Source organism: Schistocerca cancellata, chromosome 5, assembly GCF_023864275.1.
Source record: "Schistocerca cancellata isolate TAMUIC-IGC-003103 chromosome 5, iqSchCanc2.1, whole genome shotgun sequence".
NCBI lineage: Eukaryota > Metazoa > Arthropoda > Insecta > Orthoptera > Acrididae > Schistocerca > Schistocerca cancellata.
This window is the reverse complement of record NC_064630.1, coordinates 90,659,178-90,686,424: the sequence shown is the minus strand read 5'-3', so window position 1 is coordinate 90,686,424 and position 27,247 is coordinate 90,659,178.

Here is a 27,247-nt window from a genome sequence, read left to right as displayed (position 1 = left end):
ACTGGACAAAGTCGCTGCTGATCTTAAAGAATTGCAAGGCAGTGGAGTTATTGCACCCATATCAGCTAGTCAATGGGCAAGTCCACTGGTTTTGCTCCCCAAACCTTCAGGTCGCATTCGCCTCTGTGCTGACTTTAAGTCTCTAGTCATTCCACAAAATGACATTGATACTTATCCATTGCCACGCCCAGAGGATCTTATGGACAGATTGGACGCTGGACGCTACTTTTCAAAAATTGATTTGCCTGACGATTATCTTCAAATACCGCTCGATAAAGGATCTCAAAAAGTGTGTGTAGTAAATACTCATTTGGACTTGTTTAAATATTTGCGTTTGCCTTTTGGCAATGCTTCCGCTCCTGCCATTTTGCAACGGTATCTGGAACAGCTGACTGCGCAAGTACCAAATTGTTCAACCTATTTGGACGATATTATAGTAGCAGGTCGTAAACCTGACGCGCATATTGCAAATTTGCGTGCTTTCTTTCGTGTGCTATTTGGTGCAGGCTTAAAATGTAGACTGGACAAATACGATTTTTTTTAAAGTGAGTTGCGGTATCTTGGTCATGTCATAAACAGTCAAGCCGTACATCCTCTTCAGTCGCATTTGTTAGTCATACGAGATTTGGCAGTTCCTCGCAATGTCACAGAATTGCAATCAGTCTTAGGGAAAATGGACTATTACATTTGGTTCATACCGAATGCTGGACAAATAGTAGCTCCATTGCATCGATTGCGTCGCAAGAATGTCCCATTTGTTTAGACAGATGAGTGCCCAATAGCTTTTCAAAAACTTAAAGGTGCATTGCTCAGTGATCGATGCTTAGTTCACTGTGATCCTGCCAAACCAGTTGTATTGTAAGTTGACGCTTTCTCTCACGGACACGGTGCAGTACTTACACACAGAATTGGTGATGAAGACTGGCCTAACGCTTTCGCATCAAAAGTGTTGTTCAATGCTCGGTGTGACTACTCACGAATTAAAAAAGAGGCTTTGGATACTGTGTTTGTTGTCACCAAATTTCACCACTATTTGTATGGCAGAAAATTCTGCTTAGTAACGGATCACAAGCCCTTGCAGTCCTTGTTTCATCCGAAGAAACCGGTTACTGTGGGAACTACCCAGAAACTGCAAAAATGGTCTTTGTTGTTGTCTCAATACCAGAACGAGACTGTGTATCGTCGGGCAGCTCAACATTGTAATGCGGACGCGCTTTCATGTCTTCCGATTAGCCCTGATACAGACTCTGATGCTTCTGCTGCATCTTCTTGTCACAACGATACTCAAGATTCTGAATTTCTTCAGTCTTTTTCGCTGAACTATAGGGAAATTGCAGAGGTCACGGAAGTTGATTCAGATTTGAACATTTTGCTCAACTACATTCGCACATCTTGGCCTCACTCATTGAATGGCGTAAAGAACCCTGTAGTGCGCCAATAATTTGCCAGACGGCATAGCCTCGCTGTACAGAAAGGTGTGATTCTTCGTCAGAATGACAGTGGGCAGTCACGTGTGTTGGTCCCTAAAGCATTGCAAAAAGAACTGTTGCAGTTACTTCACCAAGGACACTGGGTGATTCTTCGTACGAAATAGTTAGCGCGTTGACACTGTACTTGGCAGGGTATGGGCGGCGAAACAGAACAGATGACGGTCCAGTGTGATGCATGTGCGGAAAATCAGTCCACTCCTCCGCAAAAATTCTCTGCTTGGCCTAAGTTGCAATCGCCATGGCAACATGTGCACATAGAACTTTTTGGAACACCCGATGGTTGACTGTAGTTGACTCATACAGCAGGTTTTCTTTTGCTGTGCCAATTAACTCGACAACGTCACGTAGCACAATTCAGGTGCTGTCACCGATTTTTTTGCGTAGAAGGTTTACCTGAAGAAATAGCGTCAGACAACGGATCTCAGTCAACGTCAAATGAATGTGTGATGTTCTGTGAATGCAACGGCGTACAGAATCTCACTAGTACACCGTTACATCCACAGTCAAACGGCGAAGCGGAACGTTTTGTCAGAACCTTCGAGCAGTAGATGGCCAAACTTTGCTCCACACACACCAGGAATCAAGCATTGTAACTGTTTCTCTCCTCGTATCGTTCGCACCCACGAGATGGACGACCGGGCCGGAAATGCTTCATGGACCCCGCCACCGGACACTGCTCCACCTGCTCTAACCCCCTCAGCATCCGGCGCTGAAGGAAGGCCGCAAGTATCGCTTTGCGCCGCACGATATTGTCTTTTACAGGGATTTTAGCGGCAGCAGACGGTGGGCGCGAGGCGAGAATATCCGTTGACATGGCACTTGCATGTATCTTATTTCAGGTCCGTGTGGCTTGCAGCACCGTCATCAAAATGAAGTTCTCCTCTGTCGCGTGTACCATGATCTTGCAGTGTTTTTTCCCTCAGGTCCAAGGGTTCAAAGGACACTGCAGGACGACCCCATGGAGACGAAGCCTTCGCCGCCTCCACCTCTTCTCGTCTTACCGACAGAGCTGTACCCGCCCACACCGCAGCAGTGGCCACCTTCCTCATCTGATTCATGGCATCAGGAAGTGGACGCGTACCCTTCTGGTCGTTTTCCAGGGAACGTTTCCGCCAGAGGACAGGTCAGATGGCGGGCTTACGGCCGGAAGCTTGGCGTTCCTGCAACCACAGCTTCCAGCCCGATGTTGAGCCCACACTCCTGCCTCCCCCGCCTTGGTCGCACTCCCTACACTACGACGGTCCTTCGCTTTGTTGGTTGGGTGGTGGAGGTGGGGCGGGGGTGGGGGAAGGAATTTTCCGTGGTATCGACAAAAGCCGGCAAGAAAGACGAAGTTAGCAAGAGCAAAGAAGGCGGTGAGACAACGTCAGCCAATAGTCTGCTGACAAGGACTGCACCATGTAATGGTACTTGAATTATGTAACCATTACGGCACCTCACCTCAACCTCTCGATACCAACAATATTCTACTGTGTTTCTGTAAAATAATTAACATATATCTGTGACAACATTCAGATTTCATTAATGTAGAGGTACTTCGATACATCGATATGTATATATTGCAATGATATTAATGTTATGTGTATTCTTTCTTTTCTCACTATGATCTTTGACGTACTTGTAACTCTGATTTTCGGCGCGTAAGCGGTTATTAGAGAGTCAAGCTTTGGTCGTCATGTTAAAAAGACGCAAATTGTAGTCAGTTTATCAAATGTGAACTTTAACAGTGAGGAAGATATTTTCAAGTATGTTTTATATTGTGAAGTGATGTTTTGGAACGAGTTACGTGATATTACGACAAAAGTAATAAAAAAAAGAAGTGTAACTTAAATTCGGAGTGCTGATTACTTTTTTATATCACCATTGTTCTAACTTGCAAAAGTTTCATCTTCAAGAATGGTTTATGAAACACATCTATAAAACTTTTGAATATCGCAAAATAACACCTAGGACTCTTTGCATCCGAGATTGGAATCATCACTACCTAGATTTTCGACGATTGAGCTATGAGTTCACAATGAGACCAGCGTGGGAAACATGAAAAAATAAGTGCCTAGTTTATCCACTATTTGAAGAAATGACTTTATTAACTGTGCTCTAACGATACCTGCCACATAATATAACTTTGTTGTTGCCCGAAAATGCAATATTTAGCAGCGTGAGCAACACTACAATCATAATTAATTTTTGACCTTTGTTATGGGAAGTTTGTTAGAACCACGACAGGAGTGCTCTCTAGCCGAAGAGAATATAAGCGCCGCTCCTGACAGCCTCTGGCGGACAGTATTAGCACAGTACTGGGAGAGCAGTACGACAGCAGTGACGTGTGATCCATATCAGTTGCTTACATGGACCTTATATACAGCAAAGGACTTTGATTGTTTGCATGTCGCCCATCGCTAGCGACACCGCTGTAAATTCAGAGTTAAGTACCGTCAATCTTCTTATTCGTAATAAAAACTATTAATGTGATTTGCTTGAATTGTTGTATAGCATTCCGAGAATGCAGCATCCTTTAGGCATGCTATAAGCGACGAGTGGGCAGAACCCCACAATTACTATTCCCAAATTTTCTTATGGGAATAAATCTTCCTCTGAAATAACAAACGTTTCAGGATTTTAGTGTTTTCTCATGGTCTTGCTTTGTTTTACGTCTGTTCTGTACCGGTAAGCGAAAAGTTAAATTCTGTTCTTGTGTTGTCGTGTCTGATTTGTATTTCTGACCGTTCATGAACTACCGTGGTTGTTGTTTCTGGTTGCTCTGTGTGCAACGTTAAGTGTATGCAGGTCAGCTAATTTTCTGACTAGAATTGCTATGTGGTAGGATGAATTTGATGTACGGTTGGACGCTAGTGGGCCTAAGGCTCAGGACGGGCCGCAGTGGAGGCTCGGTATCAGACAAGGAGCATGTAGCCAGAAACTGAGAAAATCCCTAAGGTGAAAATTTGAATGGCTGTCACTCACATGGGCTTTGTGCAGGAGCTGCACCAAGAAGTGGCCGAGTGTCAGAAAATCTGAAAGATCTCCACGTTGCAGCTCTCTGAATTTCAATCATAAATCACAGTTACCTATTACAACAATTACGAAAATCTTGGTGATCGCAGAAACACAAAGCACATCCAGTAACAAAATAATATTATCTTTAAAACTACAGAATTTAATATTTTACAGTGATAAACATTTTCACAATTTTTCACTGGTTCAAGCGATTGTAACAAACGGTATCTCTGATGATAGTATTGCATTACAGCCATCATCTCTGAAAGCTGTGTATATGTATCTATTTTATTTCTTGATTAATTATACCTTTAATACGTTTTTCTATAAAGAAGATGTTTGTCAGAACGTCATATTTTCCATATCTACACAGCAAATGAACACAGCATCGGTACCTTACATATTAGTACAATTGTGTTTTCATTAAATGAACAATTTACTATTTTCCCAATAACTTTATTTAAACGTTGACTGCAAGTACCATTAAAAACCTGTGTTAATTTAAAAGTGGTCAGTCAAATGCTTTAGCGTAAACCACAGTTAAAATTAGTGTCATAAAATGCTTCTGCAAGCCGCCATAAATAGTTGCACGCAACTTTTAGCGACAGTCTGTTGTCATGTAACGTAAGCGCACTTGTACAAGAATGCTGCCTTATTTATTAATGAAGAAACTTTTATTCGTAAGTATTTTGAATAATCTGAGCCGGCCGCGGTGGCCGAGCGTTTCTAGGCGCTTCAGGCCGGAACCACGCGGATGCTTCGGTCACAGGTTCGAATCCTACCTCGGGCATGGATTTGTGTGATGTCTTAGGTTAGTAGGTTTAAGTAGTTCTAAGTCTAGGGGACTGATGAGGTCACATGATAACTCCCATTGTGCTTCGAGTCATTTTTGAATAATCTGAATGTGACTGAGTGTTTAAGATATTTTTTTATTTAAATTTTTTACTTAAATTTGTTTATTTTGTGTTGTTTATTTAAATTTATTTAAATTGTTTATTTAAATTTGTTCATTTAAATTAACTGTTACAACAGTTTAGTCCGGGAATTGGACATGTTGAGTCACGTCATGTTTTGAGAGATTATGAACGATGTATTTTTGGTGAGGACAGCCTGCAGCCAATGAAGAAGCAGGCAGTAGTAGAACACTAAAGGAGTCAAATGGAGACTGGGACTTCCTGAGTGAACAGCTAAAGAGAGCGATTCTGGATGCATTGAGTCAGGTGCCGGAGGAAGGCATACCTGATTATGATAATGTGCATGATTACTGTCATATAGGTGACAGATTCTGTGTGGTGCACGGCGGCTACAATACACAACTTTTGAAGGCACTTCATATTTTGAGAGGTATGAATGTGCTCCAGAGTAGATCTCTAACTTTTGCTGCTTGATTAAGGGAACTGAAAATAGACAGAGTATGAATTACTATTCTTCCTATTGCGTGTGTTATTTCGTGGATCATCATATTGAACTCTGAAATAATTTAAGATGGAGGATTTTTTGTGTAATTGGATCACGATATAGACTTAGTTTTCGTGAGTCTTTGATGAATACTAATTTTGGGGATTTTGCTCCCACTCTTTTAGTGCTCTGAAAGCAACTTTACTATTTTTGATAAGAGTATTTTCTGTATTTTGACTCAATATCGTAGCACCACTTCCTATTTACTTTAGATGTCCTTTCCTGAATAAACATTATTCGACGTAATTCTCTGTCGTCTTCATTAGTTAGAGAACACTTTTTATTAAATATTCGTATATCTTTTATTTTATATTTCTGTGTATTTTATTAACTCGCCATTCTAGTCACTGCATAGGCTATCTAACTGCAGTATCACAGCTACGGGTTATTATTTGCAGCGAATTAGCTGTTGGGTATGAAAGCACACTTGTGCGGCTGGATCCCATGATTCCATCGAACTGTTCTTCTTAAACAGTGACACTTATAGCACCAGTACCTCGAGTATGAGGAACCGCAGATGAAGACGCAACTGGTCTGCTCATATGGACTGCTGTTTGGAAGAACAAATAACTGAAATTGTAATTATGAGACGTTACAGTACTCTATGATCTAAGTCCAAACCTACTGCGTGTTGGCAGTTTGCGTGGGGGCTCTGTGCATGAGATTTTGCAGCAACTGCGTGCGTGAGAATCGGTAGCAAAACCTAGATGTGGGGAAGTTAGTCACGGAACTGAAGAAGAAGGTTACGCAGAGGCATGCTGAGTCTGAGTCTACAGCGACCAGCAGCAACTGCGTTTTCGACGGTGGCACATCGGAAGCGGCGGCCACGAGAACTACCTTCACCTCGCGTTCGTCGGCAGCATTGACACTTCAGGCAGCAACAGTACAGCAGAGACAGCCACATGACCGGTAAGATAAATACTGCCATCTTTAGCCTTAATTCGTGTAAGCCCACAGTGTTACCATCAGTAATGGAGCTTCCAATGATTGAGCAATCACCCAGCGGGTGTGATTCACATAATGTGAATTGGCCACGTAGACCAAAATATGAACTTGGTAGTGTTGACGACATTCGAAGAGCAAATAGGACGAAATCGCAGAAGGTAGAAGTAATCGCACATAATTCGATGGCGTGGTTAAGGGAAATCCTGACAAGTTTTAATCTAAAATTGGAATGTTGGGTACAGAGACACGTTCAATAAACACACAGATAGGTTCAGTAGAGACAAGTGTAGCAGAAAGTTTAAAAGCTGAGGTGAAGAAAATTAAATCTCATACTGATTCAATATTAGAAGCCGTAAGGGCAGACGTAGGCAGAATTTCTGAGGCAGTTCGCTTCGGTAACACCAGAGTCGACACAGAGGAAAATATTTTGGTGACAAATTGTGAAAGATACAGGACGAACTGAAAACTCGTGTACAGAGTCCAAATGCGGTAGAGCACGTGATCAGTAAATCTGTTAACACTTTGTCAGGTGCAGTAGAACAGTGTGAAAAAGAGGTGCTTAAAAACAGAAAACATTCTGAATCAAGATGAAGTAAAGAAGATGTGTAGGATGAACAGCAGATTAAAGACACGAGGGCAGAATTAAATTCTTAAGCAACAAATCAGGTTACTACCACGATAGGTGACCCGTGGGTTAATTCAGGAATGCCAACGGATTTTGGAATTGGTACAAAATACCATGCAACTGATTTTCTTGCTGCATGTAAAGATAGTTTTGTGAGAGGAATGACGGAAGAGGCAAAGACTAACTTCGCTAAAAGCCGTCTTGAGAGGTTAGATGGCCTCGGGCAAGTACAGAAAGGGCAACAGCCTCAAAGAGTGCGGGGCAAAGTCAGGACATGCGGGGACCAAGCAGCAATCGGTATTGTAATTGTAAACTGTCGAAGCTGCATTGGTAAAGTACCGGAACTTCAAGCGCTGATAGAAAGCACCGAAGCTGTAATCGTTACAGGTACAGAAAGCTGGCTGAAGCCAGAGATAAATTCTGCCGAAATTTTTACAAAGGCACAGACGGTGTTTAGAAAGGATAGATTGCATACAACCGGTGGTGGCGTGTTTGTCGCTGTTAGTAGTAGTTTATCCTCTAGTGAAGTAGAAGTGGATAGTTTCTGTGAAATATTATGGGTGGAGGTTACACTCAACAACCGAGCTAGGTTAATAGTTGGCTCCTTTTACCGATCTCCAAACTCAGTAGCATTAGTGGCAGAACAACTGAGAGAAAATTTGGAATACATTTCACATAAATTTTCTCAGTATGTTATAGTCTTAGGTGGAGATTTCAATTTACCAGATATAGACTGGGACACTCAGATGTTTAGGACGGGTGGTAGGGACAGAGCATCGAGTGACATTATACTGAGTGCAGTATCCGAAAATTACCTCGAGCAATTAAACAGAGAACCGACTCGTGGAGATAACATCTTGGACCTACTGATAACAAACAGACCCGAACTTTTCGAATCTGTAAGTGCAGAACAGGGATTCAGTGATCATAAGGCAGTTGCAGCATCCCTGAATATGGAAGTTAATAGGAATATAAAAAAAGGGAGGAAGGTTTATCTGTTTAGCAAGAGTAATAGAAGGCAGATTTCAGACTACCTAACAGATCAAAACGAAATTATCTGTTCCGACACTGATAATGTTGAGTGTTTATGGAAAAAGTTCAAGGCAATCGTAAAATGCGTTTTAGACACGTACGTGCCGAGTAAAACTGTGAGGGACGGGAAAAACCCACCGTGGTTCAACAACAAAGTTAGGAAACTACTGCGAAAGCAAAGAGAGCTTCACTCCAAGTTTAAACGCAGCCAGAACCTCTCAGACAAACAGAAGCTAAACGATGTCAAAGTTAGCGTAAGGAGGGCTATGTGTGAAGCGTTCAGTGAATTCGAAAGTAACATTCTATGTACCGACTTGACAGAAAATCCTAGGAAGTTCTGGTCTTACGTTAAATCAGTAAGTGGATCGATGATGGCATTGAAACAGAGGATGACATGCGTAAAGCTGAAATACTAAACACCTTTTTCCAAAGCTGTTTCACAGAGGAAGACCGCACAGCAGTTCCTCTCACACAAATGAAAAAATGGCCGACATCGAAATAAGTGTCCAAGGAATAGAAAAGCAACTGGAATCATTCAACAGAGGAAAGTCCACTGGACCTGACGGGATACCAATTCGATTCTACACAGAGTACGCGAAAGAACTTGCCCCCCTTCTAACAACCGTGTACCGCAAGTCTCTAGAGGAACGCAAGGTTCCAAATGATTGGAAAAGAGTACAGGTAGTCCCAGTCTTCAAGAAAGGTCGTCGAACAGATGCGCAAAACTATAGACCTATATCTCTGACGTCGACCTGTTGTAGAATTTTAGAACATGGTTTTTGCTCGCGTATCATGTCGTTTTTTGGAAACCCAGAAACTACTCTATAGGAATCAACATGGATTCCGGAAACAGCGATCGTGTGAGACCCAACAAGCTTTATTTGTTCATGAAACCCAGAAAATATTAGATACAGGCTCCCAGGTAGATGCTATTTTCCTTGACTTCCGGAAGGCGTTCGATGCAGTTCCGCACTGTCGCCTGATAAACAAAGTAAGAAACTACGGAATATCAGACCAGCTGTGTGGCTAGATTGAAGAGTTCTTAGCAAACAGAACACAGCATGTTGTTATCAATGGAGAGACGTCTACAGACGTTAAAGTAACCTCTGGCGTGCCACAGGGGAGTGTTATGGGACCATTGCTTTTCACAATATATATAAATGACCTAGTAGATTGTGTCGGAAGTTCCATGCGGCTTTTCGCGGATGATGCTGTAGTGTACAGAGAAGTTGCAGCATTAGAAAATTGTAGCGAAATGCAGGAAGATCTGCAGCGGATAAGCACTTGGTGCAGGGAGTGGCAACTGACCCTTAACATAGACAAATGTAATGTATTGCGAATACATAGAAAGATCCTTTATTGTATAAATATATGATAGCGGAACAAACACTGGTAGCAGTTACTTCTGTAAAATATCTGGGAGTATGCGTGCGGAACAATTTGAAGTGGAATGAGCATATAAAATTAATTGTTGGTAAGGCGGGTACAAGGTTGAGATTCATTGGGAGAGTCCTTAGAAAATGTAGTCCATCAGCAAAGGAGGTGGCTTACAAAACACTCGTTTGACCTATACTTGAGTATTGCTCATCAGTGTGGGATCCAAACCAGATCGGGTTGACGAAGGAGATAGAGAAGATCCAAAGAAGAGCGGCGCGTTTCGTCACAGGGTTATTTGGTAACCGTGATAGCATTACGGAGATGTTTAGCAAACTCAAGTGGCAGAGGCGCTCTGCATCGCGGTGTAGCTTGGTCGCCAGGTTTCAAGAGGGTGCGTTTCTGGATGAGGTATCGAATATAATGCTTCCCCCTACTCATACCTCCCGAGGAGATGAATGTAAAATTAGAGAGATTCGAGCGCGCACGGAGGCTTTCAAACAGTCGTTCTTCCCGCGACCATACGCTGAAAGGTATGTGCTGAGATTCGATCAGGATAGAGCCAGTGAAAAATGTCGATAGTTCCCAACCGCAAGGTTGGACGAGTAGTACATCTTCGAGTAGTAAGATCTTTGACAGCTAACAGAGCTAGGTGCACGCGGTAAAAGTTTGAGTAGTGGCGAGGAGATGCGCAGAGACAGCAGACGTGTTTCGAGTCGGAGCTAGACGCCCGCAGGGGGCAGCCGGGTCGTGACAGCATCAAAGTAAGAATTGGCGCTACGCACATAATAAGCTATATATTGAGCGAAACTCGGCGCATACCTGGGGAAACTTGAAAGAATAATTAATCAAATAGGTTTTCTTTGGTGAAATAATGCCTAAAAGCTAGATAGAAATCCCATTGTTGAAGCAATAAGCGTTTTGTAAACTTTCTCGTAAATCCATGCTATAGAAGGGTTTTTTTATCTAAAAAATATGTATTGTTCAAACTTTTAAGGCACATGTAAAAAACTAAAAAACATAAAAAACAGAAAGATAGAAATTGCTATAATATACTGTTATTCCAGAAGCACCCTACAACCTTATCTGTATACACGACCACTCAGCAATTCAGACTTAAGCGCCTAGCAGAGAGTTCATCAAACAACCTTCAAGCTAATTCAGTACCGTTCCACACTCTAACAACTCGCGGGAAAGAGAACTCTTCAATTTCTCCGTCCGAGCTCTCGTTTCCCCTATGTTACATGATGTTCATTTCTCACTATGTAGGCGGTATCAAACAAAAATTTTCACATGGGGTGGAAAAAGGAGATAGAAATGTCCTGAAATTATTTCGCTAGAGCGAAAAACGCCTTTGTATCAATGATTGCCACTCAAACTTACGTACTACACCCGTGACACTCTCTCCCCTATTTCGCGATAACACAAAACGAGCTTCTCTGAACAGTTTCGATGTCCTCCGTCAATCTTATGTGGTAATGATCCCACACCGCGTACTCTGAGCTGAGGACGGGCAAGCATTCTACATCTACATCTACATCTACATCAATACTCCGCAAGCCACCTGACGGTGTGTGGCGGAGGGTACCTTCAGTACCTCTATTGGTTCTCCCTTCTATTCCAGTCTCGTATTGTTCGTGGAAAGAAGGATTGTCGGTATGCCTCTGTGTGGGCTCTAATCTCTCTGATATTATCCTCATGGTCTCTTCGCGAGATATGCGTAGGAGCGAGCAATATACTGCTTGACTCTTCAGTGAAGGTATGTTCTCGAAACTTCAACAAAATCCCGAGCTACTGAACGTCTCTCTTGCAGAGTCTTCCGCTGGAGTTTATCTATCACCTCCGTAACACTTTTGCTATTACTAAATGATCCTGTAACAAAGCGTGCTGCTCTCCGTTGGATATTCTCTATCTCTTATCAACCCTATCTGGTACGGATCCCACACTGGTGAGCAATATTCAAGCAGTGGGCCAACAAATGTTCTGTAACCTACTTTCTTTGTAACTTCCTGGCAGATTAAAACTGTGTGCCTGACCGAGACTCGAACTCGGGACCTTTGCCTTTCGCGGGCAAGTTCTCTACCAACTGAGCTACCGAAGCACGACTCACGCCCGGTACTCACAGCTTTAGAGCACTTGCCCGCGAAAGGCAAAGGTCCCGAGTTCGAGTCTCGGTCGGGCACACAATTTTAATCTGCCAGGAAGTTTCATATCAGCGCACACTCCGCTGCAGAGTGAAAATCTCATTCTGGATACTTTCTTTGTTTTCGGATTGCATTTGCTTAGGATTCTTCCAATGAATCTCAGTCTGGCATCTGCTTTACTGACGATCAACTTTATATGATCATTTCATTTTAAATCACTCCTAATGCCTACTCCCAGATAATTTATGGAATTAACTGTTACCAGTTGATCACCTGCTATATTGTAGCTAAATGATAGAGAATCTTTCTTTCTGTGTATTCGCAGCACTTTACACTTGTCTACATTGAGACTCAATTGTCATTCCATGTACCATGCGTCAATTCGTTGCAGATCCTCCGGCATTTCAGTACAATTTTCCATTGTTACAACTTCTCGATATACCACATCATCACCCGAAAAAAGCCTCAGTGAACTTCCGATGTTATCCACAAGGTCATTTATATATATTGTGAATAGCAACGGTCCTACGACACTCCCCTGCAGCACACCTGAAACCACTCCTACTTCGGAAGACTTCTCTCCATTGAGAATGACATGCTGCTTTCTGTTATCTAGGAACTCTTCAATCCAATCACACAATTGGTCTGGTAGTCCATATACTCTTACTTTGTTCATTAAACGACTGTGGGTAACTGTATCGAACGCCCTGCGGAAGTCAAGAAACACGGCATCCACCTGGGAAACCGTGTCTATGGCGCTCTGAGTCTCGTGGACGGATAGCGCGAGCTGGGTTTCACACGATCGTCTTTTTCGAAACCCATGCTGATTCCTACAATGTAGGTTTCTAGTCTCCAGGAAAGTCATTATACTCGAACACAATACGTGTTACAAAATTCTACAACTGATTCACGTTAGAGATATAGGTCTATAGTTCTGCACAGCTGTTCGACTTCCCCTCTTGAAAACGGGGATGACCCGTGCCCTATTCCAATCTTTGGAACGCTACGCTCTTCTAGAGACCTACGGTACACCGCTGCGAGAAAGGTGGCAAGTTCCTTCGCGTACTAACTCGTATCCCATAGGGTCCAGCGCCCTTTCCTCTTTTGAGCGATTTTAATTGTTTCACTATTCCTCTGTCGTCTATTTCGATATCACCCATTTTGTCATCTGTGTGACAATCTAGAGAAGGAACTGCAGTGCAGTCTTCCTCTGTCAAACAGCTTTGGAAAAAGACATTTAGTATTTCGGCCTTTAGTCTGTCATCCTCTGTTTCAGTACCATTTTGGTCACAGAGTGTCTGGACATTTTGTTTTGATCCATCTACCGCTTTGACATAAGACCAAAAGCGCTGTGTAGGCAGCCTCTTTGGTAGACCTGTGACATCTTGTCAACGTTCTGCCAATGAAACGCAGTATTTGGTTTGCTTTCCCCCCACATTATCAATGAGACAGTTCCAGTTTAAGTTATTTACAACTCCAGTTCCTAGGTATTTAGTCGAATTGGCTGCCTTTATATTTGCATGATTTATCGTGTTACCGAAATTTAGCGGATTCCTTTTAGTACTCGTGTGGATGAACTCTCACTTTTCATTATATATGGTCAATTGCCACTTATTACATCGCAGAGATACAATACCTAAATAATTTTGCAATTGGTTTTGATCTTCTGATGACTTAACTAGATGGTAAATGACAGCATCACCTGCAAATAATGTAAGAAAGTCACTCAGATCGTCTCCCAAATCGTTTATATAGAGGCAATGCTAACAGTACAGTTATTTGTCGAATAAAAGCGAATTTCAGCAGAATAAAGTGTCGTTGGTCTCTCATACACTGACGTGATACAGCCACGCGATAGCGATATGCACATATACAGTCGGCGGTAGTATCGCGCACACAAGGTGTAAAAGGGGAAGGTTTTGGCGGAAATGTCATTTGTGCTCAGATGATTCATATGGAAAGCCTTACTACGTGATTATGACCACACGACCGGAATTAGCAGGCTCTGAGCAAGGAATAGTAGCTGGAGCTGGACGCATGGAAAATTTCATTTCGGAAATCGTTAGGGAATTCAATGTTTCGAGATCCATAGTGTGTCGAGTGAACCGAGAAAAACAAATTTCAGGAATTACCTCTGACCAGTCGCCAAAGGCCTCTTAACTTAACGTCACAGAGCAACGGAGTTTGTGTAGGGTTGTCAGTGATAACAAATAAGCAACTCTGCATGAAATAACCATAGAAATCAATGTGGGACGTGCGACGAATGTATCTGTTAGGACAGCGTGGTGATATGTGGCATTCATGGGCTATGGCAGCAGATGACAGTCGCGAGTGCCTTTGCTAATAGAACGACATCGCCTGCAGCGCCTCCCCTGGCTCGTGACCCAATCGGTTGGAAGCTACATGATCTGAAAACCGTTGCATGGTCAGATGAGCCCCGATTTCAGTTGGTAAGAGCTCAAGGTAGGGTTCGAGAGTGGTGAATTCTCCACCGAGACATGGACCAAAGTTGCCAAAAAGCCACTGTGCAACCTGGTGGTGGCTATATCTACATCTACATCTACATTTATACTCCGCAAGCCACCCAACGGTGGGTGGCGGAGGGCACTTTACGTGCCACTGTCATTACCTCCCTTTCCTGTTCCAGTCGCGTATGGTTCGCGGGAAGAACGACTGTCTGAAAGCCTCCATGCGCGCTTGAATCTCTCTAATTTTACTTTCGTGATCTCCTCGGGAGGTATAAGTAGGGGGAAGCAATATATTCGATACCTCATCCAGAAACGCACCCTCCCGAAACCTGGACAGCAAGCTACACCGCGATGCAGAGCGCCTCTCTTGCAGAGTCTGCCACTTGAGTTTGTTAAACATCTCCGTAACGCTATCACGGTTACCAAATAACCCTGTGACGAAACGCGCCGCTCTTCTTTGGATCTTCTCTATCTCCTCCGTCAACCCGATCTGGTACGGATCCCACACCGATGCGCAATACTCAAGTATAGGTCGAACGAGTGTTTTGTAAGCCACCTCCTTTGTTGATGGACTACATTTTCTAAGGACTCTCCCAATGAATCTCAATCTGGTACCCGCCTTACCAACAATTAATTTTATATGATCATTCCACTTCAAATTGTTCCGCACGCATACTCCCAGATATTTTACAGAAGTAACTGCTACCAGTGTTTGTTCCGCTATCATATAATCATACAACAATGGATCCTTCTTTCTATGTATTCGCAATACATTACATTTGTCTATGTTAAGGGTCAGTTGCCACTCCCTGCACCAAGTGCCAATCCGCTGCAGATCTTCCTGCATTTCGCTACAATTTTCTAATGCTGCAACTTCTCTTTATATTACAGCATCATCCGCGAAAAGCCGCATGGAACTTCCGACACTATGTACTAGGTCATTTATATATATTGTGAAAAGCAATGGTCCCATAACACTCCCCTGTGGCACGCCAGAGGTTACTTTAACGTTTGTAGATAACAACATGCTGTGTTCTATTTGCTAAAAACTCTTCAATCCAGCCACACAGCTGGTCTGATATTCCGTAGGCTCTTACTTTGTTTGTCAGACGACAATGCGGAACTGTATCGAATGCCTTCCGGAAGTCAAGGAAAATAGCATCTACCTGGGAGCCTGTATCTAATATTTTCTGGGTCTCATGAACAAATGATATAATGGTGAGGGCAGTGTTTACGTGTAATGACTGGGTCGTTTAGTCCAACTAAACCGGTCATTTACTGGAAATGGTTGTTTTTACTTCGTGACTACTCGCAGCCATTCATGGACTACCTCTTCCCTAACATATTGCCGGGCCGCAGATGTTAGCGATTGGTTTGAAGAACGTTCTGGCAATTCGAGCGAGTGGTTGGGTTACCGGGATAGCACGACATAGATACCATCGACCATTTAAGGGACATAATCGAGAGGTCAGTTCGTGCACCGGCAACACTTCCGCAGTCATGGACGACTATACAGGCAGCTGGCCATTAAAATTGCTACACCAAGAAGAAATGTAGATGAAACGGGTATTCATTTAACAAATATATTATACTAGAACTGACATGTGATTACATTTTCACTCAAATTGGGTGCATATATGCTGAGAAATCAGTACCCAGAACAACCACCTCTGGCCGTAATAACGGCCTTCATACACCTGGGCATTGAGTCGAACACAGCTTGGATGGTGTGTACAGGTACAGCAGCCCATGCAGCTTCAGCACGATACCACAGTTCTTCAAGAGAAGTGACTGGCGTATTGTGACGAGCCAGTTGCTCGGCCACCATTGACCAGTCGCTTTCAATTGGTGAATCTGGAGAATGTGCTGGCCCGGGCAGCAGTCGAACATTTTCTGTATCCAGAAAGGCCCGTACAGGACCTGCAACATGCGGTTGTGCATTATCCTGCTCAAATGAAGGGTTTCGCAAGAATCGAATGACGTGTAGAGCCACGTGTCGTAAGACAACTGAAATGTAAAGTCCACTGTTCAAAGTGCCGTCAATGCGAACAAGAGGTAACCCCATACCATCACTCCGGGTAATACGCCAGTATGGTGATGACGAATACATGCTTCCAATGTGCGTTCACCGCGATGTCGCCAAACACGGATGCGACCATCATGATGCTGTAAACAGAACCTGGATGCATCCGAAAAAATGACGTTTTACCATTCGTGCACCCAGGTTCGTCGTTGAGTACACCATCGCAGGCGCTCCTGTCTGTGATGCAGCGTCATGGGTAACAGCAGCCACGGTCTCCGAGCTGATAGTCCATGATATTCCAAACGTCGTCGAACTGTTCGTGCAGATGGTTGTTGTCTTGCAAACGCCCCCTTCTGTTGACTCAGGGATCGAGACGTGGCTGCACGATCCGTTACAGCTATGCGGATAAGGTGCCTGTCATCTCGACTGCTAGTGATACGAGGCCGTTGGGATCCAGCACGGCGTTCCCTATTACACTCCTGAACCCACCGATTCCATATTCTGCTAACAGCCATTCGATCTCGACCAACGCGAGCAGCAATGTCACGGTACGATAAACCGCAATCGCGATAGGCTACAATCCGACCTTTATCAAAGTGGGAAACGTGATGGTACGCATTTCTCCTCCTTCCACGGGGCAGCACAACAAAGTTTCACCAGGCAACGCCGGTCAACTGCTGTTTGTGTATGAGAAATATGTTGGACACTTTGCCCATGTCACACGTTGTAAGTGTCGCCACGGCGCCAACCTTGTGCGAATGCTCTGAAAAGCTAATCATTTGCATATCACAGCATCTTCTTCCTGTCGGTTAAATTTCGCGTCTGTAGCACGTCATCTTCGTGGTGTAGCAGTTTTAATGGCCACTAGTGTATTTCTGCTGGGGATTTCCTACGACTTGTATAGTCCATGCCACGTCGAGTCGCTGCAGTGTGCAGGACCAAAGGAGGTCTGATACAGTATTCGGTTGTATCCCATGACATTTGTTACATCATTGTAGTCTTCCCCAGTTGATAACACGTTGAGCGTTGACTGGAACCGACGCCGCTGTTGCTGCCTTCGGATGTGCGCACCCAAGCCCGGCTCTCGCCCAGAAGGCGCCGGATTGGCGACGCGCGTCAGCCCAGTACTCCTCCCCCTCCAGCGCACTCCCATCTCCGCACTTCCTGGTTGTCCATTTAATCCGGCCCGCCGGGCTCTGTACACGAAAACAAAAGATTTGCATATAAATTATACAGCCCGCCCGCACTCATACATATTGATCACATGGCTGAGAACTGAAAAAAGAAAATAAACGAAAAATGTGTTTCACGTTTATCTTTCGGGTAGAATTTCGTACAGTGTGCTGTAGTGATGGTTGCCGCACAAACTTTGTCTTAAGTTTCTGTCAAAAATTGGCAATCTTATTAAGATATAACTAACTAAAATAAATTCGTTCCACTAAAACTTTGCGTAAGATGTATCTTTCAGGGGCAAATATCCTAACGTCGTTTTCGCTGCTCTTCACAACTAAGATAACATCTTAGTATGAACTTACTTCTCAACGAATTATTTCATCAAAAAGTAAATCTTGTGCTTCATGAACGTACGATGGTATGTGGTTGTTTTTATCGTTGCTGCTTTTGTTGACTTATCTAGTTAGTAGGAAGACGTTTTTAGTATTAACACTGAATATTCTTTTGCATGTTCTAAGTTTTTCGACGTCGGATGATGAGAGCAGACAAACGTCGTAATAAATAAAGAAATTTATTAAGCGATATCGACAGTTTTATTTAAAAGTATCCAAGACAGCAAGGACCAGCTATAGTCGCTGTGAGGTACCTTGCCCCTGAGAAGGATAACGGAATCACTACGTAGATCCAAGCCAGAGGAAGTGCAACGTCGCACTGACAAGTGGACTCATACTGCCAACATCTCGTAAGTTAGCCCCGGTTTTGTAGTGTCATAATGTGATGTACACAGAATACTGGTGAAGATCCATTTCATTTCTCCGGCCGGTGTCGCCGAGCGGTTCTAGGCACTTCAGTCTGGAACCGCGTGACCGCTACGGTCGCAGGTTCGAATGCTGCCTCGGGCATGTATGTGTGTGATCTTCTTAGCTTAGTTAGGTGTAAGTAGTTCTAAGTTCCAGGGGACTGATGACCTCAGATGTTAAGTCCATAGTGCTCAGAGCCATTCGAACCATTTTCATTTCATTTCCTTCTCAATTTCCGTTTGCTTCACTTTTTTTGCAAGGCCTGTATTTTTTAAAATTCCACTAATGGTTATGCTGACTTCGTACTAACAGAAAATTCTCCAGTGAGTTTATTTGTACTTTTACTGTCTATAAAATCGAATGCTGTCTTCAAATGAATAAATCATACTGTTACAGATTTGCTAGTTCATATTCCGTATGGAAATATTGATATTAACTTAAATATTTCATCTGCGAAGGATCTTTCCTTTCGAACAACGTCTTTATACTTTAAAATTGTTTGTCTAGAGTTTTTTTCGTATTGACCATCTAGATTGACATAAAAACTTTCTGTTGCGTCTTGGTTGTTTTGTATTTTTCCACTACTCCATCTGCTCTCGGTGCTGTCTTTCCCTTCCATCTGTCAATGTTGTTTACGATTTCTTATCTCTCTTGCCTTGAGTGCCCTCTCAATTTAATACTCTATGTTTTTTAAAATCTTTACTTCTGTAATTTTTCAATATCTGATGCTGTACTTTCTAGTTCCCTTCTTACTTATGTAGTCCATGCTACTGCCGATTTCTTTCTCACTCGGTACGGGTTTCTAACAAAGACTAATCTCTGTCCTGCGATTAATTCGATATTTTCTCCATGGGGGATGTCCGAAGAGGAATGTTCAGTATTCACAGGGCAAGTAGAAGTCCGAAACACGTTGTATAGAGGTGGTGCAAGTTAATGCGCTCATTGTGTCTCGATTCTTATGTTAAATGGGGCTTTATGCCTCAATAACGCGCTCAATGTGTTGTAGGATGTGCGAAACTTTCGAGTGTCGTAGAGACCCAGCGAGCTCTCCAGACGTCGGTACAACGTTATCAACCCATTCTATTTTGCAGAGGAGAGTGTTCAAATGGTTCAAATGGCTCTTAGCACTATGGGACTTAACATCTGAGGTCATCAGTCCCCTAGAACTTAGAACTACTTAAACCTAACTAAGCGAAGGACATCGCACACATCCATGGCCAAGGCAGAATTCGAACCTGCGACGGTAGCAGTCGCGCGGTTCCGGACTGAAGCGCCTAGAACCGCTCGGCCACTGGGGCCGGCAGAGTGTGTTCGTGCCGTCAATTAACTTGAAATTTTCGAGCAGAATATGGTCCCTAAATTACCTTGGGATACTGGGTTCTCAGATTGCGAGAACAGTTGAACCAGGAACGGTCATTCGAGATAAAAAATACAGTAAACGTGGACTCTAAGATCTGTAACTTTAAAATGTATGAGTACTTCTTCACCTCAGATAACGAGAAACAAATCTCTTCTACTGCAAGCTCTTTGCTTTCCATATTTTTGGAGGTGGTAGTATGGACCAAAGGAAAAAAACAGTGTTGAGTAAACATGGGCTTAAAGCGCGTACCTTAAGAACTATGAGTACTTGTTCTTCTTCCCTGCTGTGAAATACATCTCTTCTACTGGACATATTCTCATAGCTCTTTAGATATACATTTTATTGCCATGTTTAATTGACAAATTTTTCTTGTTTTGGTCTATATTCCCAAAATACGGAAAGCAAACAGATTGCAACAGAAGAGATTTGTTTCACAGTATGAGAGATGGAGTTCTAATAGCTCTTACGTTATGTATTTTAGAGCACATATTTAGTAGATTTTTTTGATTCATATATTCGTCACTGTCATATTACTTAATATTGACTACTGCTTCTGGGACACGCCGTATTTGTGTAAATCTCCTCGTTTTCTAGCAACCTGTTACAGCCATTATTTTTCTAATAATCAGTCCATTGCGTTATATTGAGTACTGCTTCTGGGACACGCTGTATTTGTGTAAATCTCCTCGTTTTCTAGCAACCTGTTACAGCCATTATTTTTCTAATAATCAGTCCATTGCGTTATATTGAGTACTGCTTCTGGGACACGCCGTATTTGTGTAAATCTCCTCGTTTTGTAGCAACCTGTTACAGCCATTATTTTTCTAATAATCAGTCCATTGCGTTATCACAATTGTTGGCATGTGTGGGACTCCGTAACGGGCCTGACAGAAAGTTGTATGCCCGCATCTCGTGGTCGTGCGGTAGCGTTCTCGCTTCCCATGCCCGGGTTCCCGGGTTCGATTCCCGGCGGGGTCAGGGATTTTCTCTGCCTCGTGATGGCTGGGTGTTGTGTGCTGTCCTTAGGTTAGTTAGGTTTCAGTAGTTCTAAGTTCTAGGGGACTGATGACCGTAGCAGTTAAGTCCCATAGTGCTCAGAGCCAGAAAGTTGTAATAGGGGGATGAGAGGAGACAATGACAGTGATCCTCACTAGAATTGAATCCTGGGTTTGCGCCTGATACTGAGAGCAGGTATCCTGTACCGTAGTGAAGTTGCCACCAAGTGACGCAGGCGGATCAAACGGCAGCTATTGGACGTCTCACGCCGAGCATCATATTGCTCGGAAGCCAGTGTTAACCGTATAGTGATGCAAGGAATAATTCCTGAAAGGCATTCCAGCATGACACGATATCTCGTCCTCTAATGAAAGAGACCACAGACAGGTGGGCGCGCCTGGATTTCGATCCGTTTCGACGCGAGCCCTACACTCGGTGACCGGGTGCCCTGCAATCGTCCTCGCCAACCTACTCACTATCAGCGGACTGCACCGGCAGGGGCCGCAGCCATTGCAATTATCAATTGGGGCGCGAAGAGGCACGGCCAGGCGCAAGGCAGCAGGGGGCCTAATGAGTAATTTAAGCGAGCCGCGCATTAATTGCTCATCCCGCAATTAGTGGGCGCCGCCGGCGCCTGGAGGCGGAGAGACAGCGATGCAACCGCGCGGCGGGGTGAGGTGAGGTGAGGTGGCGCCCGCTTTGACACGACCCGGCCTTTGTGCGCGCGCCACTATTAATTACGACTCGGCTGCGCACGGACGGACTGACGGACGGCCGGCCGGCTAGCGATCGCGCCCCGCCACGCCACGCACTCACGCAGCGCCGGCGCCGGCGGCGTACGCAGCGCACGCGCCACCGGACCGCCGCTTTGTGCGGGCTCGCCGACCGGAAGCGCCTTTGGCCGCGGCGCGGTAACTCGCCGGGCGCGACGCCGCAGCGCGGAAGAGATGCGGCCGAACCCCTGCTGGGTAGGCAACGCGCGGTGCGCCATTCACCCACTGCCGCGGGTCGATGCGATCATTGACTTTCGCCGCTCTGCAACCTTCGTGCTTTTCTACCCGGCGTGGCTGTGCTGCGGGATTTAAACGACTGCTCTGACAACAGACGAGATGCGGACAATGCAATAAAACAACGTGAACGTTACGAAACTAATGAAGCCGTGGCGTTAAAATGTTCGCTGCCATCGACTGGCCAGCAGCACCCCAGGACCATTGCCACACTGCCAGCGTAAAGCTCAGCTTCCTAATGAAAGAGACCACACGGCAATCGGCTTTTAGTAATTTTGTACACTTATGATACTTGAAGTTCACAACTCAAATACTGATCTTCCAAAATTATTAGATGACACTCTCGAAATGGACGATGCAATTTTCCGACCGTCTTTAATATGCTAAAAGGAGGTCGATTTTTCTCGCCTGACAGTATCAAAAAGTGGTAGAATGCTCGCCAGCCACGTAGACGTTTCATGCTTCACCGCCCGCCAGTGCCAATTCTGAAAGAGATGTGCACGTTCTATTAGCATTTCCGTGAAGCGTAAAATACAAACAGATGGCAAAAATCACTAGCACTGTAGACTGGCAGCTGTTGTTTAGAGTCTCGTTTTCGTCATTATTAAATTATTACGGCTGTAATTAGAATGCTGAAGATTAGATGGGTACATCACATAACTAATGAGCAGGTATTGAATAGAATTGCAGAGAAGAGGAGTTTGTGGCACAAGTTGACTAGAAGAAATCGGTTGGTAGGAGATGTTCTGAGGCATCAACGGATCACAAATTTAGTATTGGAGAGCAGCTTAGAGGGTAATAATCGTAGAGGGAGACCGAGAGATGAATACACTAAGCAAATTCTAAGGGATGTAGGCTGCAGCACGTACTGGGAGATGAAGCAGCTTGCTCAGCATAGAGTAGCAAGGAGAGCTGCTTCAAACCAGTCTCAGGACTGAAGACCACAACAACAATAACTATTATTTCGGTTCGAATACGGATTTCATTTAAATATCAAATTCGCCCAATTTAATTAACAGATATCTAATTGTAACTCTTATGAGATGTACGTGGATTCTTATTTATAATTACATATCAAACACAAAATTCCAGTTTTCATTGCAAATAAAACTTAGTAACCATAATCTAAAAAGGTTACGAATAGTTTTTATCTTTGTGTATTTTAGGTTTCACACTAAAGTTCACTTTTATAAACTCTTGTAATGACTAATAAGCGGACGTAACTCAGCAAAATGGTAAGAAAACATTCTATCACACGGCCATGTCACCCAGTGGGATCACAACCTTCCTATAGGATATTAGTGTTCCGCCTTACGGCAGGTCTTGTCATGTGGGAGCCTTGCTAGAGAGGTCCACCGCATGAGCGTATAGGGAAGTGATTCCAGTGGTGGTTTCCCGTTGCCTTCCGCTAATGATGATGAAATGATAATGAGGACAACACAACACCCAGTACCTGAGAGGAGAAAATCTCCAACCAAGCTGGGAATCGAACCCGGGCCTCTTGGCATGACCGAATGTCGTGCTGACCACTCAGCTATCAGGACAGACATGGGATATTAAGGGCTCTACAAAAATTTCAAATTCGATTTGCTCGAGCTTTTTTTAGAGTTGCATTGTACGATTTTGGCAGTTTGATATTTAAGATCAAGTACCATAAATACGAAAAAAAAATCCTATTGCCAGATAATATCCTAGTGAGTACCCTACATATGCAGGGTGATCTGTTTAAGAAAAAAATGGTTCAAATGGTTCTAAGAACTATGGGACTTAACATCTGAGGTAATCAGTCCCTTAGACTTAGAACTACTTAAACCTAACTAAGGACATCACACACATCCATGCCCGAGGTAGGATTCGAACCTGCGACCATAGCAGCTGCGCGGTTCCGGACTGAAGCGCCTAGAACTACTCGGCCACAGAGGCCGGCGTTTAAGACGTCAGAAAAGTAAAAAGGTCTATTTCTTAAGGTAATGTATATATTGTAAGACTTCTTACAGTAAATGTAATAGGGTTTTCTTTTTTGATGCTAGTCAATTGTCAGGATGAGCACTACTGCAAAGGGCACTTGATTCTAAAGCATTATGTCAGGATCAAAATACTAAATAAATTAATTTTTCTCTCTTAACAACATGTGGGCAGGGTGGGCTCTTCCTTGGCTCGGGTATGAGTAGAATGAAACAGCATTTTTACATAAGATAACTTTTATTGAAAGTTTTGTACAACTGTTTCCTTACTGGATGTTCTGGCTCGGAGAATGGCAGCTGTGTCGTTTGCGAAGCCTCCTGCTGCGGCAGCGGCGGCGTCTGATTACTCGTGGTGGTGTGTATCTCGTGTCGCCGTCTCGCCCAGTTGACTGGAGACGCCCATCGTGCTGTAGCCCGTTTAATTATTGAGAGCGAAGTCGTGGATCGGATGTTGATACCTTGGATGTGGCGTTCCAGCGTTTCTCTTCTCTAAGCTGCCGCGTATGTCAGTGTTGTGCGTCGGCCAGCGGAGCGGCGCGGCGGGGGAAGTCCAGTGCCCCAGACTCGAACAACGGACTCCAGCTTGCCAGTCTTCGGCTGTCAGATCTTCATCCCCAGCTCACAGGTGACTGCTGATGTGAGGCCATCTCCTTCCCGTCCTCACGAGTCACCCGGGTACGTAAAAATCAGTCTTCAAATACCTTTTAACTTCTGTCTTCTGGCGCCGAGGCTGCTGCTTGCTATTCCATTACAGCGGCGGACTTGGTGCGTCTGTGTATGATGTAGTCTCTTCTTGCATGACGATCTTCAGCACCGAAACTGACTGAAAACTACTGCTACTCTCTTTGGGCCCACTGCGTCTTGCGTATTTATTTATGTGAGTTCTCTGGAGGTGAACTTCACAGTCATTGCCTCTTCTGTCACGTTGAAAAGCTTCTCAAAGAATCTTCTTAACGTCAGTCATTGACTCTTGGAATGTGGGCGAGGGCCTTTGATCACGTGTGACAATTGAGAAACACGTGAGCCGGTCGGGCGATGCCCTGACGGCTGAATCGACAGCTTCCGCTTATGTGGGGAGGGCGATGACCTCTTGTGTCTCGTTGAAAAGCTTCTCGAAGAATATTCTTGACGTGAGCCGGTCAGGCGATGCCCTGATGGCTGAATCGACAGCTTCCGCTTATGTGGGGAGGGCGACGGCCTCTCCAGAACGTGCTGACTTCATGGTCATTGGCTCTTCTGTCACTGCTGCTCTGCCCGCTGTTTGCCCGTGTGTAACTCTTCTAAACTAAACTAAGTTTTTCACTTATTTTGTAATTTCTACTTCACATTGATTTCACTAATTTATTCACCGATCTTAAGTACCACTCAATAATATTGCTGAACAATTCCTTCGGAACGTACGTGAAAGGACGGGAATTAACTATAACTGGCCGTGCCCCGGGAGGCAAGCCAACAGTGCAAACAACAGATATCAGAAACATATTGTATGAAGCATGCACAAGTTGATATGCTCACTGTGTTTCGATTATTAAGTGTAATTGGTTATTAAGCCACAACAACTTGCTCAGTAGGTCGTATGGTATGGGAAATTTTCGAGTGTCATAGAGACCCTGCGAGCTTTCAGACGTCAGCTCATCGTTATCGTTTTTTCTTATATTGCAGCTAAGACTCTTTGTGCCATCAATTACCTTCAATTACCTTGAAATGATAGAGCAGAATGAAATCCCTCAATCACAGGAAGATGGGATGCTGGACTCCATCATCTATCAACAGGACGGTGCTCCACGGCATTTGGCTCTCATAGCGTTGGAACAATCAGATATTCAACGATCGCTGTTGTAGCCGTGTTGGACCTATCCCATGGCCTCCTTATACCGCCGACCTAGTGCCTACAGTTTTTTGTGTATGGAGATACGTCAAGTCAACTGTGTGCCCACAAAGACCACAAAATCTGTTCGACCGACGGAGACAGATTACAGCGGCCTTTCAGAAAATCACTCTATAAATGCTGTGAGCCACGTGGAGTAACATCGACACAAGGTATGATACATGCCCAATTCGCAGTGGTGAACATGTCAGGTGTTAATATACTGTGACAATCTGAAAGGTATGTGCTGAGATTCGATCAGGATAGAGCCAGTGAAAAATGTCGATAGTTCCCAGCCGCAAGGTTGGACGAGTAGTACATCTTGGAGTAGTAAGATCTTTGACAGCTAAGAGAGCTAGGTGCACGCGGTAAAAATTCGAGTAGTGGTGAGGAGATGCGCAGAGACAGCAGACGTGTTTCGAGTCAGAGCTAGATGCCTGCAGGAGGCAGCCAGGTCGTGACAGCATCAAAGTAAGAATTGGCGCTAAGCACATAATAAGCTATATATTGAGCAAAACTCGGCACATACCTGAGGAAACTAGGAAGAATAATTAATAAAATAGGTTTTCTTTGGTTAAATGTCTAAAAGCTAGATAGAAATCCCTTTGTTGATGCAATAAGCGTTTTGTTCAACTTTCTCGTAAATCCATGCTATAGAAGTTTTTTTTAGTTTTTCACATGTGCCTTAAAAGTTTGAACAATAAATATTTTTTAGATAAAATTAGAGTTTCATCTCACACCTTATGTCGTTCTCCGCATCCTGTGCTTGCATTGAACCAAAAGGTACATTAATATAAAGTTACCATGAGTAAAGCTAATAATTTCATTTATCAGAGTAAAATAATCTATATGCCATTGCACAGTTGGTAAATTATTCAGATTAGGACAGAATATTTATTAAGTATCAAACACGGCCAAATGAGTAAAGTTATCTAGAATGACAATTTTATGCCATTGCACTACCGCTGAGATGAATATATGTTTTATTATCGGCTAAACAGGAAGGAGTGCACGACCTAAGTCCACAGACGCAGTCAGATGCAGGTTGGTAACTTTCATTTATTTTTACCACTAAACTTTCATGCAGTCAGATGTGTATTTTGAGTATTCATTTTCCAACAATATTTTCATGCAGTCAGATAAAGTTTAGTTCAGTTACATATGCAGTCAGATGCAAGTTTTATTAAAGACTAAAGCAGTCACATGCAGTTCAGTCTAGTTTAAATAGAGAATTTTTGTCAACAACACTTTCACTTGGCGACCGCGCCAGGACAATGTCGATAATAAACACTTCCTTTCAATTAAGAAATTCAAAACGTTCCGGAATAACCCAAACGATTTACATCTGCTTGATTGGATTCAGCAATTTACTTTTGCGTTTCCTCCGAATTGGCCAGTCGCACATCAGTTAGAACTTGTTTGTAGTTTCTTGGAGGGTGAACCTGCAACGAGAATGCGACACGTTGCACGACAATGCTTGTCTTTCCAATCATTCCAACAACAATTTTTGGATGCTTACTGGAA